Source organism: Ictalurus furcatus, chromosome 10 (assembly GCF_023375685.1).
Source record: "Ictalurus furcatus strain D&B chromosome 10, Billie_1.0, whole genome shotgun sequence".
Taxonomy (NCBI): domain Eukaryota; kingdom Metazoa; phylum Chordata; class Actinopteri; order Siluriformes; family Ictaluridae; genus Ictalurus; species Ictalurus furcatus.
This window is the reverse complement of record NC_071264.1, coordinates 12,589,357-12,607,171: the sequence shown is the minus strand read 5'-3', so window position 1 is coordinate 12,607,171 and position 17,815 is coordinate 12,589,357. Positions and strand designations below refer to the sequence as shown.

Here is a 17,815-nt window from a genome sequence, read left to right as displayed (position 1 = left end):
TTTTTTATTTTTTTTTAACTTTTAATAGTACTTTGCATGATCTCAGAATAGTAAAATTCCTAAATGCGAACTAGAGATGACTTCGTTGGCTTCCATCCTAACCAGGATTTTGAATGTTGACATTGCTTGATTCTTAGCTGGCGAATTCAACAGGCTCATTCATGACTTTGGCGAGCAAATAGAACTAGGATTAATGCCAGACTCCATACTGCTCCGAGTGTACTTTGCATGAAACCAAGATGCCCCTGATGTTCTGTATTACTTTATCCCTAATCTCTGTAAGAGCATAGAAGTAATGTAGATGCATTTTAAAGGACTGTGGGCATGAAAACCGAGTGTGCCCTTCATATGAGTGCTGAATACTGAATGCTCTGCCTGCGTAATGCATCCCAGGGGACCCAGGTAAGGTAGAGAAGGGACGTCGTTGTGTGTTGGGGGTGGATAAGAGAACGCTGTGTTGTGTATGGCTGAAGTATTCCTCCAGGGCCCACTGTGGAAGTAGTGTAACATTTGCATGGGTGCCTGAAAGATAAAAGCACATAGGGCAGCGGCACTTCACAGGTACTTGAAGGCCCTGGTTGATGTTTACGAACACCAGGGGAGCCGTCACAATCCTTTGTTGTGCAAATTCGAGCCGGTCTGGGAAAGCCTCACAATGGTCAAATAAAGGTGCGAGTTGGGAGGACTAGCTGTATTTTTGATACAGTACAGTAGCTGTCCAAACAGCATTCCCTTATATGGGCTACATTTACATTTTTCTCTGCTGTATTATGCATGACCTCTTGTGCGATCACAGCTGTTACCTTTTTTTTATTCATAAATAATTTTGAAAACTACATTGATTGTTTTTACCGCTTCACCATATAATGGGCTATTTTTTGTAAATTCACTTAGATTTTTGTAGAGTTTGTAACACTATAAATGTGGAAAAGTTCAAGCAGAGGGGTGGATACTTATGCAAACCACTGTAAGTGTGTGTGTCTATATATATATATATATATATATATATATATATATATATATATATATATATATATATATATATATACACACATACATATATATATATATATATATATATATATATATATATATATATACACACATACATATATGTATGTGTCTATATATATGTGTATATATATGTATATGTGTATATACATATGTGTGTGTGTGTGTGTGTGTGATCCTGTATTATCCAGTAAGATTTAAAGTCAGATTGACTTTAAATTTCTTAATCTTGAAGATATTAAGTCCAAGTCCAAAATACTAAGTCCATGGTTCAGTGTCATTATAGAGTATACCATAAATTTTGTGGTGCCTTTTAGTGCTGGAAAGGTTTCTGGTTCAAAAGTTCCCAAAAGAGATTCCCAGGCTAGAATTACAGAGCACTTTAATATCGAGTCCTTGAAAAGCCCATGTCATTAAAAGCAGGCTGAGAGTTTTCCTTAAAGAATACTTTTCACTTTGTTGTTTGGAGCCTTTGGAGTAGGGGTTATTTGAAAATGTCGTCTTCTACCACAGTGTTGTAAACAGTGGCTTGTAGAACTCAAAATCCATATAAACACTGTTTCAGAGAATCATTTTCAGTAACAGATACAGTATAATTTGTAATCCACTACATTTGCTTGCACTGCTAAAATGCCATAAAAAGATTTTAGGGGAATAAACTGAACTCGGTGCTCGCAAGTCAAAAAGTTTGTATCCCTCTGGAGTCTGGGTGGAAAAAGGTAAATGAACCACTATTTTGTGTTTTTATCCCTCAAACAAATTGCAGGTAGGTGAAAGATGAAGCAATATAACAATCCACAACATGAGGCAAAATTAGCTGGAAAATGAGTCCGAAAAGACGGTGGAGGAAGTTATAAAGGCAAAGCTTCAGACGCTCCATCCATTGGCCTCAGAGTGTTTTTTTTTTTTTTTCTTTTGTGTACTTTTCTGCCCACAATCCCTCAATTTTGAATCCCGCCTCCGCCCTGTGTGTACAGCGTTTCATTGTTCTCTCCATGCTTCGGGGGTTTCCTCCGGGTACTCTGGTTTCCTCCCCCAGTCCAAAGACATGCGTTGGATGGGTTGGCTTTCCATCCAGGGTCCCCTGGCTTGTGCCCCGAATTCCTTGGGGTAGCCTCCAAGCTCCCCTGTGTAGGATAAGCAGTATGGAAAATGGATGGATGGATGGATCTTACCATCCAATGAGAAGCATGGTGGTGCAGAGGCTAGTGTTACTTCCTTACAGCTCTAGGTTTTGATCCTGAGCTGGGATTACTGTCTTTGTGGAGTTGTGCACGATTTCTCAGTGTCTGCTCGAGTTTCCTCCAATTTCTCCCGTTTCCTCCCAAAAACATGCCAGATTGGCTACGCTGAAGGGGTGGTTGTGATGCCCCATGACGGACTGGTGTACCATCCAGAGCGTGTTCCTGGGATATGCTCCGGATTCACTGCCACAATAAAGTGCCGTGTTTGACTAAAACCTGTACTGCAGTATTTCTGATCTCCGACTCGAAACTTCAACTCGGAATTCCTACTTGGAAAGTTGGGAAGCTCTTCTTTACTTTTAAATGTTATACTGTATATACTAACGTTTGATTTATAATCAATCAACATGCAAACATTTTCGCTTGTTAAATCTAGAATACTGACTATACAGTTCACTGTTTTGTGGAGGAAAATAAACATCGCTCATCATAGTTTGTTTGTTGGATTTTTTTTAAATAATAAAAGACAAGCATGGTGGAGGCCATGTTTTTTTCCCACTCTTTGTAGCTCGCGTGCACGGACGTTGAGAATGACATCATTGTGAAGTGAAGTCAAATAAATGAAGGAATTTTAGCATGGACTATTTCACTTGTGAAATAGGTCCACAAGGTCTATTTTATTTTGGCATAAAGGCACACAACCTTTTGTACACTCTTCTATAAGTCTGAGAAAATTTACATTGAATCCTATCCATAATTTCATGCGTATTGAGTGTAGAGAGAACAGCATGATTAAGAAGATGGATTGTGCTCTCTGGTGTCTGGCTGTTGCCACCTGTCTTTCCCTGATTATGTTTTGAACAGTGATACCACTGAGAGAGAGGGGCATGTGCTTTGGTTAATAGTGGTCATGCTGATGGAGGAAGCAGCTGTTGTGTGTGTGTGTGTGTGTCCGGGGGGGGGGGGGGGGTTCTACAATGGACTGGCACCCCATTCAGAGTGTTTTCCTGCCTCAGGCCCAGTGTTCCCGGGATAGGCTCCAGATCCACTGCAACTCTGACCAGGATAAAGCACTTACTAAAGATAAATTAATGAATAAATTAACTTCTCTTGGCATTTCTGTCTTAAATTGCTTCTAAAACACTATAAACAAAATACTATATTGACCACCTGCATTTTTGCTACTAGTTAATACATTATGTTTACATTTACAAGATTTATTCTTATATTGTAATATCTTTGCACCGTATTCAACAAAAAGCCTATTTACTGGTCAGCGCTGCACTGTCCTTTACTGTGCTATTGTCCTGTTTAGTAATTGCTGTACTGTCTTGCACATATGCACTTTATGTAGTCCTGTGTATATCTTTGAAGTCTTATTTAGTTCTGTGTAGTCTCATGTAGCTCTGTGTTGTTGTATGTAGCACCGTGGTCCTGGAGTGTACCAGCTGTATATGGTTGAAATAACCATAAATAAGTAAGGAATTCTGCTATACTGCAAGAGCAGTGTGTGTTGGCAAGATGATATATAATGACACATTAAGTAAGTTGAATGTTAAAAAAAGTCATAGATATGTGTTTGAAAGTGAACCAAAGTTAATCTACTGTCTTAGAAGAAAATGTATTTTTAGGTTTCTTTGGTTCTTAGCTTTGTATAGTTGTTCCATTTAAAGCTCCTATGATGATGAAACCCCTTTTGTTGGTTTCTACATAAACCCTTTAAGTGTTCTTCCAGACAAACAAACCAAAGAACCAAACCAAATGCTGCTAGATGGGTTTATCTTCCTGATAGTATAATTTATTGAGCATTAATAAACATCTTTTTATTGTCATAACTAACACAAAGTGTTCATCGTGTTAAGTATGTCTTGTTGTGTAGTTTCTAAGTAATGTAGAGTTAACTCAAGTTTACTGGCAGAAGACAAGCCAGCTCTTGATTACTCACATTACTGGTAAATATTTATTTGGAATATTTGCCAATTGGACGTAATGCTTTTTTATATCCATGCGCAGATGCTGGAAAGTGAAATGAAATGAAATCTGATTAATCTGCTAAAATCCAGGAAACTTTATTGAATTTCTGAAGAAAAAAAAAGATTTAAGATATCATGACATGCTGTTTACATGACTACTTGAATAATATGATAACCGGCAAAATCAGGTAATGATCGGATTATTAGCGTGTATAATGTATTTAATGTTATTTAGTGTAAAATGTCCATGATATGATTTTTGGTACAGGTAAGAACTCCTAGGTGGCACACTGGTGCAGTGCGTAGTGTCTGTATTGTTTTACAGGCTTTCCATGTGCCTGAGTAGGCTTTCTCCTGGTTCTCCACGTTCCTCTCACCTCCCAAAAACATGCTGGTAGGCGTCTGAATTGCCTATTGCCTACTGGTCTATTCTGAATTGCCCCTGGCTGTAAACGTGTGTGTCCATGACGCCCTGCGATGGATGTGCTCCCAGGATAGGCTGCACATAGGCTCCTGATCCACCTTGATCTTGAGCAGGATAAAGAATAAAAACTCCCAGCTCTTCCTTTTTATTCACCTTTCTCTTTAACAAACACTACAGTCTCCATGTCAGATCATGTCTCAGTGTTATTAAAATGCTCAACAGAGTCTGAATTTGGCTCGGGATAATAAAAAAGTGGACAGAAAGCAGTTGACAGCTTGAGCTGTTTGATCACCAGCTTAATTAAGTGCCACAATGACAGCCATGGCGGTGCCTTAAAACTCTCTCTTATGTGAGACTCTTCTACTGGTAGTGATGACATACAAGGGACTGAGGTGCCTTTATCTCTCTCTCGCTCTTTTTTTAAAAATTTTTTTTAAAGCTTTAAAAAAAAGTGCTCATTAACCTGGAATGGAGACTTTCACTAAGCCACGCTTCTTTGACTGTTGTTTACGTGTATTGTTGTAACAGTAGATGATCAGGTTCTGTTGTGGAACATGTAGCGAGAGTGAAGGTTGGATAACAAGGTCACGTTTCTGTTCGAATATAGTTATGATGCTTTAGATTTTTAAGGTTCTTGGCCATGGAGGCATTTTGTAGCTTTCGCATGGTCCTAATTCAAAAACGATGTTTGCTGAAACTAAATGTAGGCATATTAAATGAACATTTCTGAGGTTACTGTTATATGTGGAGTTACCATTCCTTTTATAAGGCCCTGTGCCAGATGACTAAGGCTTTATTAAGGGAGACATTAGCAACTTGTCATCCTCTGCTAAACGTCTTCCTGCTACAGCTGTAATCCATTTTGGTTTTGGGCTGACACCAGTAAAGAAGCTTAGCCAATTCCTGTTCTGGGCAAAGTGGAGCAATATGCATAGAACATCTAGCCTATAATTTCCTTTAACAGATGGTTAGTGTGTCTTAGACCTGATCAAGCTACAGTATGTACGACTTTAACTGGCTTAAGAACTGAATCAAGATGCAAACCAAAGTAGAGAGTCATACTGACCGACAAATTGATATATAAAAAAAATTTAACAGAATTTTATATTAAAAAATATATTTAAAAAAATGTTCATATTGTTTATTAAAAACAAGCAGTATTAACAAGTTTGACAGTTTCTGTAGTGAAATATCAGTCCAGTGCTTTGTAGGTAAACAAGTTCAGCTTTTCACGAAGCTGCAGTGATATTTAGATCGGCTGCTTGGAGAGGCAAAAGAAGGCATTTATTTGACTTCATTCTGGTTTTGTTTAAACTGCTCTTGAGTTTGGCAGTGTGTATGGGGGTATTATAATCATGGAATGGGGAACATTTTAAAGGCCAGTGTTTGCACCATGGGGTGCTCCAGTCCTGTAAAATGACCACATGTTCTTTGGCTATTATACGACCATGTAGAGAAATCAGACATAATGACTCCCATGAGGTGCCTACCCATACTGGTACAGATCCATTGAAAGATTTAGGTGTTGGCAGGAGATGATGTGGGATGCAGGCATCATAAACACATCCAGATGTAGGAAAAGGGTGAAAACAGATTCAGTAGACTGTATTACGTTTTTATTGTCCAGAATTTTTTATCCTCCCCCCTCCATTTTCTCAGCAGCTACCAACAGAGATACATGAAGCCAGCTAGCTGCAGCTTTTCAAACTGCTGCTCATGCAGTATCACAGGGCAGTCTAACACACTTTGAGGAAAGCTATACATGAACACACAGACACCCATGACACCCACAAAGTCCACGACTGGCTAGTGCCACTGTGATTGACTAGGGGTGAGGGAGAGCATGCCAACCCTCACACCCAGAGAACACGGCTAATTTTGCTCTCATGGTTCCCGGCCACCGATGGCTGTAGCATCATAAGGATTTAAACTTGCGATCTGATGATGGGGCGAATGCTTTTCTGTTGCACCACTTAGGAGTCTATTGCCCAGATGTTGTGGTGATTATCTCAGGTTATCCTTCAGTGCGTAGTCATTTTTGTGGTGATCCATCACCATTAAAGAGCTTTGATTTAAGTGCTGTTTCCTTCTTGGTGATCCAGTTGGCTGATTTTTGTACTGTCATGATTTTATAGGCTTTCCATTTGACACAGTAAAAAATTTGGCTTTTTGTTACCGGATGTAATTTGTGCAATGATTTGCTCATTTGAACTAGTTACCTGTCTTTTTGTTTCTTTCAAAAACTGACTTTTAGAAAGCCGAACTGCTAACAGACATTTATAATATACATTTGTGGAAACCATAATTCTGTACATCTCTTTAGTGATTCTATCCGACCTGAGAATTGAGGTCAATTTTCATGTAGTGCAGATTATTTAATCCACACTCTTTAAGTCTTTTACTTATGCTTTTAATGACACTGTGTATATTTTGGTATGAAAGCCACTTTGATATACTGTACATGGTACCAGGCAAAATAAGAGCCGGTATTTTTAGTGTGTGAAACTGCTGCTAAAATTCAAAGCACTCTTTATGAGCACAAGTGGTTCTTGTTACTTATGAGTGCAATTAGATTGAAGTTCATATGCTTTGTGTTATGTTCAACCCCCCCCCCGCTGGTGATTTTATTTAGAAACACTACAGCACTCTTCGTTCACAGCATAGGCTTTTATGTAATAAAAAGAATGTATGTGGATTATTTTAGCTGAAACATGCCCACTCCTGCCTGTTAATTCATGAGCAGGAGTTGTGACGACAATGAGAAAGTATAAACGTGAATAAAACATATTTCCTTTTCTCATTGAGGTTTATAAGTGTAACAGTGTGGTATATGGAAGAAAAGTCCAGATCTGTAGTAAATTGAATTCATATTGCAACATTATAGGACATTTGGGTATGTTTGTACTTTGTTTATCCATGTTTAAAAGTCCCATTTGAGATGGATACTTTTTGGATTAGTTTTACCTGGGAAGGTGATTACAGATGAGATCAATGATTGTAATCCAGTATGAATGGGCAAAGGTCATAGTTTGTTTTTTGTTTTTTTACAAGACAAATACTTAATCCTTTTCAAATCGAGTCCAGCCAATCAAATCCCTCACAAATTACTTCACCGACCCTCATTGATCTATATTACTGTTGCCACCACCCAGCTAGAGGGGGGTTTTAAGAGTGGCCATTTTTTGCTCTTCCGGAGTGGCTTCCTGGACAGAAAAAACATGATTAAAACATTTCTAATAACTTTTAGTATCACTCCATTAAAACAAACAAAAACAAAACAACCCAAAAAGCATTACAAGTAGTACATTTGGCAAATCTCAACCGTGGCACTTTTAATTTCACACCAGGCTGCTCTCATGTGGAGTATTCATTTATGAATTATTGATTGGTTTAGTAAATATAGGCTAACATGGAAATATCATTTGTGACTTTAAGGTTATTATAACTAACCATTCCCTCTGTGATCTCAAAATGTTTGTTATTCCAATGTAATTTTCAAATATCTCAGAAATGACAAAGTAGTTGTAGCCTTTAAAACGCCGTGGCAGTTATAACTGTAACAAACTTTTAATGAATTTTAACCAACACCAATAGGGCTACAGGCTGAAATTCTGAGATGATGTTTTGTTCTGTCTGTAGTGTACGTTTATTTGTCTGTATTGTGTCTGTAAACCCGTTTTCTGCGAAAGTCCACAGGAAGGCTTTTTATTACATTTATGCCACATGGAATATGCTTTTCCACCTCTCCTAATGGTTAACCGAATATCTGTTCACGAATGTTAAAAGTAGGCAGAAGGCACATCCCTGAGGGGTTGTACTGACAAGGTTTTTTTTTTTTTAATAAATGGCAACCCTTTATTTCATATTTTATGGAGTTACAGACACTTCCCATTTAAATTTTTGTGCCTGTTGTTGGGTTTTACATATCTATATAATCAGCGATAGGTATTGGTTAGCCGTGATGAGCCGGGGTGGGGGTGGGGGGTTGTTTTCATTGTTTGTACTTTTTAATTTTATTTTTCTTTGTTAGTATAAAAAGAAAAAACTGAGAATGATTGTTGCTGTATGTCAGCAGGTTTGTTTTTCTTTTAAAAAAAAAAAGAAGGCACATCCCTAATATATTCCATCCGTTTCCTATGCGAGTCATATCCAGTATGAATTGAAAAGCCTAGACTGCAAAATAAATGTAACTTATAGCTGCATTTATACAGGTAAACCCTAGCTAGTGTTGAATACAGTGATGTGGTTTGGCTTGTCAGGCAACTTATTTTATAATGTCATGTTAGGTAACTTTTAACGCCTAAAGCAATTTCACAGCTTTTTCAGACACTGATAAACGAGCAGTATTTTAAACTCTAACATGATAATGCTATAAGAACATTTTATATAAAGTTTTTAATCATACTCTTGAATGACTTGTCTGATATTTAGGTGTCACTGGGCTTGTTTGGTGCCAACACAAATAGTGTGTGTGTGTGTGTGTGTGTGTGTGTGTGTATATATATATATATATATATATATATATATATATATATATATATATATATATATATATATATATATATATATATATAATATAAAAAAAATATTTATATTTATAATTATATAATATTAAATGTATATGTGTATGCTTGTGTGGTTTTTGAGAGGGAAGCCGGGGTGGAGATATCCTCTTCTCACCACAAGCCTTGAGAAGCAGTTAATTACACCACATTCCAATAACATCTTTCACAGTGTGAAGAGGGACGGTCATGGCAGAGGTGTGTGTGGACGTCCTGCAGGGTGCGTGGTGTGAACAGAACCCATGAACACCCGCTCATACTGTAGCTGGCTTAGATCTTTGTGTAGCCATGAGTTTGGATCAGATTAGCCAAATTAGATGAGCTCCATAGGCATGCTGCATTTGTTCTCACTATGAGTCTCACTATGAGGAAACAAATGGGGGTGGGGGGTTGGGTGGCTGAAGGTGAGACAGAGGGATGGTCTTGAATCCCTGTAGGAAGGATATTGATTTCTGAGCCTCAGCCAGAAAACAAGCTAGCAGAACTATAAACTTGCCCATTCCCAGGACCCTGCTGGCATGGACCCCACGGAGAGCTCTCCTCCCCCCATTGCTCTTATAGACTGTGTACTATAAACACGAAGAGGCTTGTGCTCACCCCCCACCCCCCTTTTCGCTCCCCATTCATTCAGCAAATAATGCACGGTGTAGGGTTTCCACCAGTGTTGAGGTATAGTTTGACCTTCCAGAACGGCGTGTGAATAGAAGTTGTTGCTTGGGAATCTGGTAGATCGTGCCATGTCGTGTTGTGGAGGCTGTACCCTTGACAGTGGCCTTTGCTGAAGGGGGAAGACGAAGAAAAAAAGGAATCTCTTTGTCTCGTCACCCTAGCGCAAGTCGATCCATCTGCCGCTCTTGTTTGTACGGTGACATGCACACTTAAGGCCACAGGATATTTTTTGGCACACGATGATGGATCTGTAGCTCACAGGTGGGCACAAGAACAAAGGAGGAACTGCGAGGACAAAAGGAAGGAAGGTCGGAGGACCACTTGACCAGTCATCATAATACTGTGATAATATTTTCACGTGGCAGACTCGGCACACAGCAGTTGTAGGAGTGAGCTTCACAGATATCGATGCTGTTTAATTGGAATCTTAATTAACAAGGTGAAAATGTGGTGGTGTTTTTTCACAAGAAATGACAAGGAGGCAACATAATTTTATAAAAAGTAGTAACTTTGCACTTCATGTGTTACCCAAGATCCATGTAAAAATCTCCGCTCTTGACGACAACGTTAGGCTGAATCTCTAGAAGACTTCCTACTCGCTGTACATGCTCACTACATGGAGTATAACTTCATGGCGTTTCTGAACCTGCATAATGATAATCAGCCCGAGTTTTTTTTCATACATTAAAGACATGTAATTTTTCAGATCCTTTTTACCTACATGAAGCAATAAAGGTCATTCAGCCAAAACAGTTTAGGAAATGCATGTTTCAATAGACTTACAGGTGACTAAAAGTGGATCTAAAACATTCGGATGTGGATCTTTTTGCATTTTATCAAAAATGTTATTTGTGAAATTTTGCCTAATGCTACAATATTCGACTGCTGAATGTCTGATACAGACCACCAAAGGTTGTTTTTGCCATGAACTATTGATGGTCTTTTTGCACATCTGTGGTCTCCATACATAGCTCATAAGTTCTGGCCTTTTGATGACCTTTGGTGAAGATATATATACGTCATGGGCGCAGGTGTGTGGAAATAGAGGTGACCATCAGGTCACATAAGCTTTATTCCTCCTACCTACACTATCACAAAGCCTTAATAAAATAACACCATGACTTGAAATGTTCTCGTACTTGACATGACTGTAATCAGAGAGGATTTACTTTCTTTAATCAGTACGCTTCCCCCCCGAGCTATCGTGTTTCTCTTCTGTCGTGCCTGGCAGCTCCCTTTTTTTTCCTTTTTTTTTTTAACGATTGATCCCAAGAGGACATCCCTGCTCTATTGTCTCTGGAGTTTGATATGCATGTCCAAGGCGTGTAGAGATACACCTGTTTAGCCATGTCCATGTGAATATGACTTCTCTGATGGGGGAACAGCTGGAAAAACAGGCCACTTCCTGTCTAAGATGGGTCCCCACTGCTTGGCGGACAATGGGGTGCCCTGAAAATATCATTGACTGGGGCAGAGACTGTTGTTGAGCCATTGTCGGGCTGTCAAGTCTGCGTGTTGAGTTACCCTCATTGAGGCCAACAGCTGGATGTTATAAGTTCGTTATTAGGTGTTGGCCAAGTCTTCCACACATTTGCTGCTGACTTAGTTGGCCACAAATTCCTCTGATGGTATGTTGACTAAGTGGGCAAGATAGTTTTTTTTGGGTCTTCTGGACTCTTGGGTCTGTGTAAGCATGAAATATTTTTATGGACATGCTGTTTTGTAGGACATCTTTTCATGTGCAGGCTAAAACAACATTTTGTTCACTTTATACTGGCAACGGTTGCTAACGTTCTTTTATTAACATACTGTTTGTCCAGTAATACTACAAAACCAAACATTTATACCAAATGTATTCAGTACACAACTAAGTTCATGCATTTTTTTTCTACACTGTCTTGTGCCTGGTTCTTGTTACAGGCCTTGAAATTCAGGAAAAGGATGGAATTTAAAAGCACAATTCTCCAGAACTAGAAAATATAGTCATTCACAAATGACTATAGTCATAACAAATAATCATTTGTTTTGGAAAATTAAGAATGTTCCATAGTCAGTGTAATGGTGTGTTCATATTGAACTTCATTAATGCTCATGAGATGGGAAGGCCAACAGACTATATGCTTGTGGTTCATGTTCAGCACTGTTGCTAGGCAACTAACAGATATGGACACCAAGCATGGTGGTAGTGCAGACGCATACATAGTCTTACATAAGGACAACAGAAAGGCACGGAAATGGCTGAAATGAGACAAATCTAAAACATTTCCTTCATATGTGTTGGCAAATAAGGAATAAAAAGCTCTGTATGATTAAAATAAAATTCATTCAGATCACTTTTCATGTTTTCTGTGTTCATGGTTCATAGTTATTGACCTTAAAAATAGTAAGTCAGGGAAAAAAAAAGGAAATGAGGAAGCGGTTAAAACCCTGCATGTGGTTTCAACCTATTGAAGTCTTAACCGGAATACCTCGCTCACAAGCTTATGGTCTCAAGCAGGTGGTATTCATCAGTAGGGTCTCCGTGTTAAATATGAACCCCTTAATACATCGTTGTTCCCAAGCAGTCATCCCTTCACTGCTCTTGACTTAACCTCACTGTGGGCACCAAAATGAATGGTGACTATATGGAATTACAGTTAAAGACAATATAAATCCATCATTTTAAAGGTTATTAAAACATGTCACCATATGTGTGACCGTCGGGTCATCTTTCTATTGCAGAAAAGTTGGATATCTGTTTTATAGGATCTTCTTTACACACATAAATCAGTAGATTCATGTCTATACACACACACATGAATCTTCTCCAGCCTGTGTGTTTAAAGTGGAGGCTTGATCCAGATTCGGGCGTCTCAGAATTAAGATTAAAAACAACAGATATACCAACTTCAAGCCATTTCCATCACTGTTTGTTTTGATTGGCATTAATTGTCCTTAGCATGGAAGAGGGAAAGATGATGGGAGGAGTCAGGAGCATGGCTAGTTGTTCTGTATCGACCATATTTTCTGTGCTACAAAGCATGATTTTTGGTTAACAGCAAAATTTGTACAAATTTTTTTGCATTAGCACAATTTGATCATCTACTTACTTTTATAAAATTTCAATACAAAAAAAGGTTTTAATTTCAGGCGACTTGTCTTATTTTTTCACTTCTTTTACACTTTAAAGAGGTTATGTGTTATTCATACAACAGCGCTATTGAATTCTCATATTCTGATTGATCAGAAGGTGTTGATTTAATTTTCTCTAACTGCAGCCTTCATAGTAGTGCTGCCGTATTTAAAATCCCAGGTTAATATTAATGTGTTTCTTCTAATATGTTTTTTTTATATAAATAGTAACATTACTGTATTCTTGATGTTGGATGCACAGTGCTGACAAGGGCAACTTTTTCAGTCGCTAGCTCTAATTTGACCTTTGCCTTCCTGAGGCATTTGATTGGCTTAGAAATTTAAAGCGGCGTTTACTCCACACTACTTTCCCACCCCCTTAAGCTAGACTTTCTTACTACTGTCTCCAGACATTCGTTAGAGATTATGTCTGGCCTCGGGAGACGAGTAGTCGTATGTAAATGAGCTTTGGTGCTTTTCTATTCTGTCGTGGCTATGTTGGAGGTCATCAATGCTTTTTCATACCAGCTATAAGCTGGGTCTACACTGAACTTCAGCCATGCTTTAAAAATCTCAACCCAAGGATGTTTACCTCCCAGCATGAAAGCTGTTCTTTGTGTAGGAACAGCATAATGGATAGTGAGACCTGAGGGAGTTTTCGTTTGAGCTTGGCACTCCAGGTTTTGTCTAACGACCCTCTAAGGGGTAAGCAGAGGATCCCCACTGTTGATGATTACTGATTGACTGGGCAGGATGTATTACATTTTGAAAATTCATCTGCTTAGTCTGAATTTGGTCAGTCTGACATCAGAGCAGGAGCGATGATGTGTTTTATGATTATTATAATAAGTTGTCATAATATACTCTTCTAATCAAATTGAAATCAAATATTCTAATAATCTAAACAAACCTAATCAATCTGGAAAGGTGAATTTAAACAGTTTTTCCATTTTCAACTGTCCAGTTTGGGATTCCTGATATAAGTGAAACACGATATGATATTCTGCTGTTGTCAAGGCTTGATGTGTTGTGCCTTCGCAGATGCATTTTCTGTTCACCACGGTTGTAAAGAGTGGTTATTTGAGTCTTACTTTCAGCTTGAACCAGTCTCGCCATTCTCCTCTGACCATTCCCAAGGTGTTTTTGCCACTAACTGGAAACCCCTGTTGTGTGTGAAAATCCCAGGAGAACAGCAGATTTTCATATATTCAGACCATCCTGTCTGGCACCAACAAGCCACAGTCAACGTCACTGAGATCACACTTTTGATGTGAAAATTAACTGTCGCTCTTGACCTTTATCTGCATGATTTTATGCATTGCTCTGCTGGCACATGATTAGCTGACTGGATAATTGATCAGATAACAGACCAATGGGGAAAAGCAATCATTCTGGCTCACAAGAGGATACCAGTATTGGATCAGAATTGTGTATTGGCCAGTACTAAAAGAAAACTCAAATCTAGGCAAATCTACAATTTCTTCATACACATGTTCCCACTAGTGTGATCCAGGTAAGGTCCCTCTTTCTGCCTGTTCATCAGAAACTGTGTGAATGCCATCTTTGTGCTGAGCCCTTGAGCCCCTCTACAGGAATCCAGGAAGGGGTTTGGAGAGCAGCTCTCATACAGGTTTGTGCAGAAACTGGAGGTTTAAAGTTTGTAGTTTGTAGTTTTTCTACAAAAAGTCTGAGAGCCAGATGCTGACCACCAAATAAATTACACAATGTATAATGGCAACATGATTAAAAGGCTGAGTTGAGGAACTTGATAGTGTTTTCTGTTTACTTCTGTGTTTGGTCTGGTCATTAAGTGGCTCTGTTAGTCATGTCACTCCTGTTTTGTGTATATCACATTGGTTTGGTTGAATATATGAATGGCATGCTGTGCGGTAAGGTCGTGTGTCCCCTCCACAGGGAGCAAACGGACTCAATCTGCACTCTGTTGGTGCAGATCACCAGATCTTTTTGTTTGGTTATTTTCCTGTCGAAGACTGGGAAAAACAATGTTGGGATGCCTGCTCTACACTAACCCCTGTGTAGTCCGGAAAAGAATTTTAAAAAATACCCGTGGTTTATTTTTGGAGCCACATTTGTGGCTGGTTTTCCTCTGTCATCTCTTTGTGTTCAGGTTTGGTCATGTTTGACATCTTGATGGAAATGGAATAAATGGTATTTTGAGGTAGGAGGGTCAAACAGAGCTCAAATGCTTGTCATGTGAATTTCAATATGGCAATTTGAGAACTGAGTGGGGTTCTTACTTTCTTTTATTTTGCTTGATGAAAGATACTTCAAAATAAGACGCTTCAGAATAGAGTGGATTCGTTACAGATGAAGAGGATCTACTCTTGTTAAGTGGGCTTTCCCACAGTCAGGGACAAACACGATCTGTTAAACGTGGAGGGTACTTGCAGAGGTTGGTCTACGAAGATCCCATATTGTGAGAACAGTCACGAAACAAGGGCCTGGTGTTTGTGATTGAATCCTGAGATAACAGGTTTTCTTGTGGTTGAATGGGGTAGTTATGTTTCTGTACGAAACTGGGTGTGTTTTTATTAAGTGGTTTTGATGATCTGTTAAAATGCAACATGTATGGGGACGTGCTTCTAAAACCTTGTGTTTATGGAAGAAAGTGAGCTTTCAAGAATGGAGATGCATAGTAAACTTCATTCATTCGTCCATCTGTTATCTTCAGGTCCTGTTTACACTAGTGCATTTTCGTTTTAAAACGCATAACTTTTGTTACTGTCGTCTACACTACTCCGGCGTTTTGAAACGGAGACTTTTGGAAATGTGGAAGACCCTGTTTTAGTTTGAAAACTCCGGGCTCGCGTTTCAGTGTAAACTGACCAAAATGAAGACTTTTGAAAACGAAGGCGTGGCTTCGCCCACATTCGACCCCTGATCGGGTCTTCTGGATCATTGCGTATTCTTCCCTGATTTGTCAAGCCTCTACCGTATGACCATTACGCCACCTTTTTGAATTTGAATTTGTATCGAGTTTTAAGTACACACTACATTACATTACATTTATTACACCCGTATACGGAGCGACTTACATTTATCTCATTTATACATCTGAGCAATTGAGGCTTAAGGGCCTTGCTCAAGGACCCAACAGTGGTAGCTTGGCAGTGCTGAGGCTTGAACTCCTGACCTTCTAAGCAGTAACCCTGCACCTTTAACCACTGAGCCACCAATAGCATACATGCTAGCCTCGATTATCCATATTTATAAAGAAAAACATGACAAGGAAAATAAAATGACTAGAAAGTAATAAACCCGATGTTTTAAAAAAGATGTCCTTGCGTTTCCTCACCAACATGCTCATTGTTGTACCTGCCGGTTACTAGCAAGCAACCTCCTGTTTAGTCTTGTATGCGCATGCCCAGTGTGCATGAATGGTCATGTGACATGCGTATTCGGTTGTGTAGTGTGGACGGAGATCGTTTCTGAAGCACAGCGGAAACGCTAGTGTGGACAAGGATCGTTTTCATTTTAAAACTAAAACGCACTAGTGTAAACAGTCCCCCCCCCCCCCCCCCCAAAAAAAAAAAACCTAAATGTCTCATTGATCTAAATTAAATTCCTTTACCTGCTTTTTCTGCTAAGAGTACACAAACTTTTGCACTTGACTTCATGGCATAATGGATAATGGATAATGGAATGCATGATCCAGTGAACACATTCACACACATATATGCAGGTGTGAGGAAAATGAGAGACCCAGGCGAGTATAAAAGCAGGCAATGAAGTCCATCTCTCCCTCAGTGCCTACATTCTTCCCTGTGTGTCGGTATGCAGGACAGGTAGACGTGGTGTTGACATCATTTCAGGCTGAATTAAAAACAAAAAAATCTTGTCTCAGGCCAGCCAGGTGCAGCCCTTCTTGGCCTCTACAGATTCCTTCAGTCTTTCCAGCCCATCTTACAGCTAGAGAACCCCCTACCCTTAAGCATCATCTCCAAACAAGGTCATTCTATAATCTCATTAAAAGAACACAGACTATCTGTGTTCAGCTTCACTCGAGTTTAGAACATTGTGTTTATAAAGTGTTCATGATCGAGCAGTGTTTGATCCACTTCTCCTGGCAACTAAGCCTAATTTATACTTGGAAGAGAATTGTTGATGTATTCTTTCAGCATTTATGGTTTGTGATGAGTCACAATGTCTCTAGTTAGTTCTTTAACAATAGAGTGCCGACTTTGTACAGTACTTATTAATTGAGCGGAACACTCTTTTTTTTATTTTTTTATTTTTTTATTTTTTAGGTGGTAGAACTAGTAACAAAAGAAAACATAGCCATGTACAGGAATAGCTAAAATGGTTCCTCTTGCTGAAGACATTTTAATGCTTATTGTACTAAGATATACATTTATATATATATATATATATATATATATATATATATATATATATATATATATATATATATATATATATATATATATATATATATAGCCGATCAGATTGCACCCTTTAAGATCATGAAGATGGTCTGAGGATGAGATCTTGGTCGTAGTGATAAATAGGATAACATCTTAGATAGCTCTTTTTTTTGCTTTGTACTTTTATCCATTCATATTAGTTCAGTTCCAAAAAAGAAAATGGAGCTATAGGTTCCCTTAAAATCGCATCTTTTCATTTCAAATGAATTCGGTTCATGACTTCAAACCTTTCAGACAGGCTATGACTGTGATGTTTGCTAATGCTTTCCTTCTCAAGTGTAAATCAGGCATGAAGATCCTTGGCTGGCTGCTCCTTCACTCCCCCTAAGCAGAACCCCCCCAATCCCAAAGCCTAAAAGTGAAGAAGGACTCCTGATCATTTCTGTCCTCGTGCTTATTGAAAGTGCTTTGCCCTACTCTGTGGGAACTCACGCCT

General features: G+C 38.8%; 1 protein-coding gene across 2 annotated transcripts in view; it reads left to right on the top strand.

Annotated features, from left to right (window-relative positions):
* The window catches only part of ptk7a (protein tyrosine kinase 7a), a 42,614-nt gene that overhangs the window by 2,281 nt on the left and 22,518 nt on the right, over positions 1-17,815 (top strand). The gene's annotated exons all lie outside the window — the stretch shown is intronic.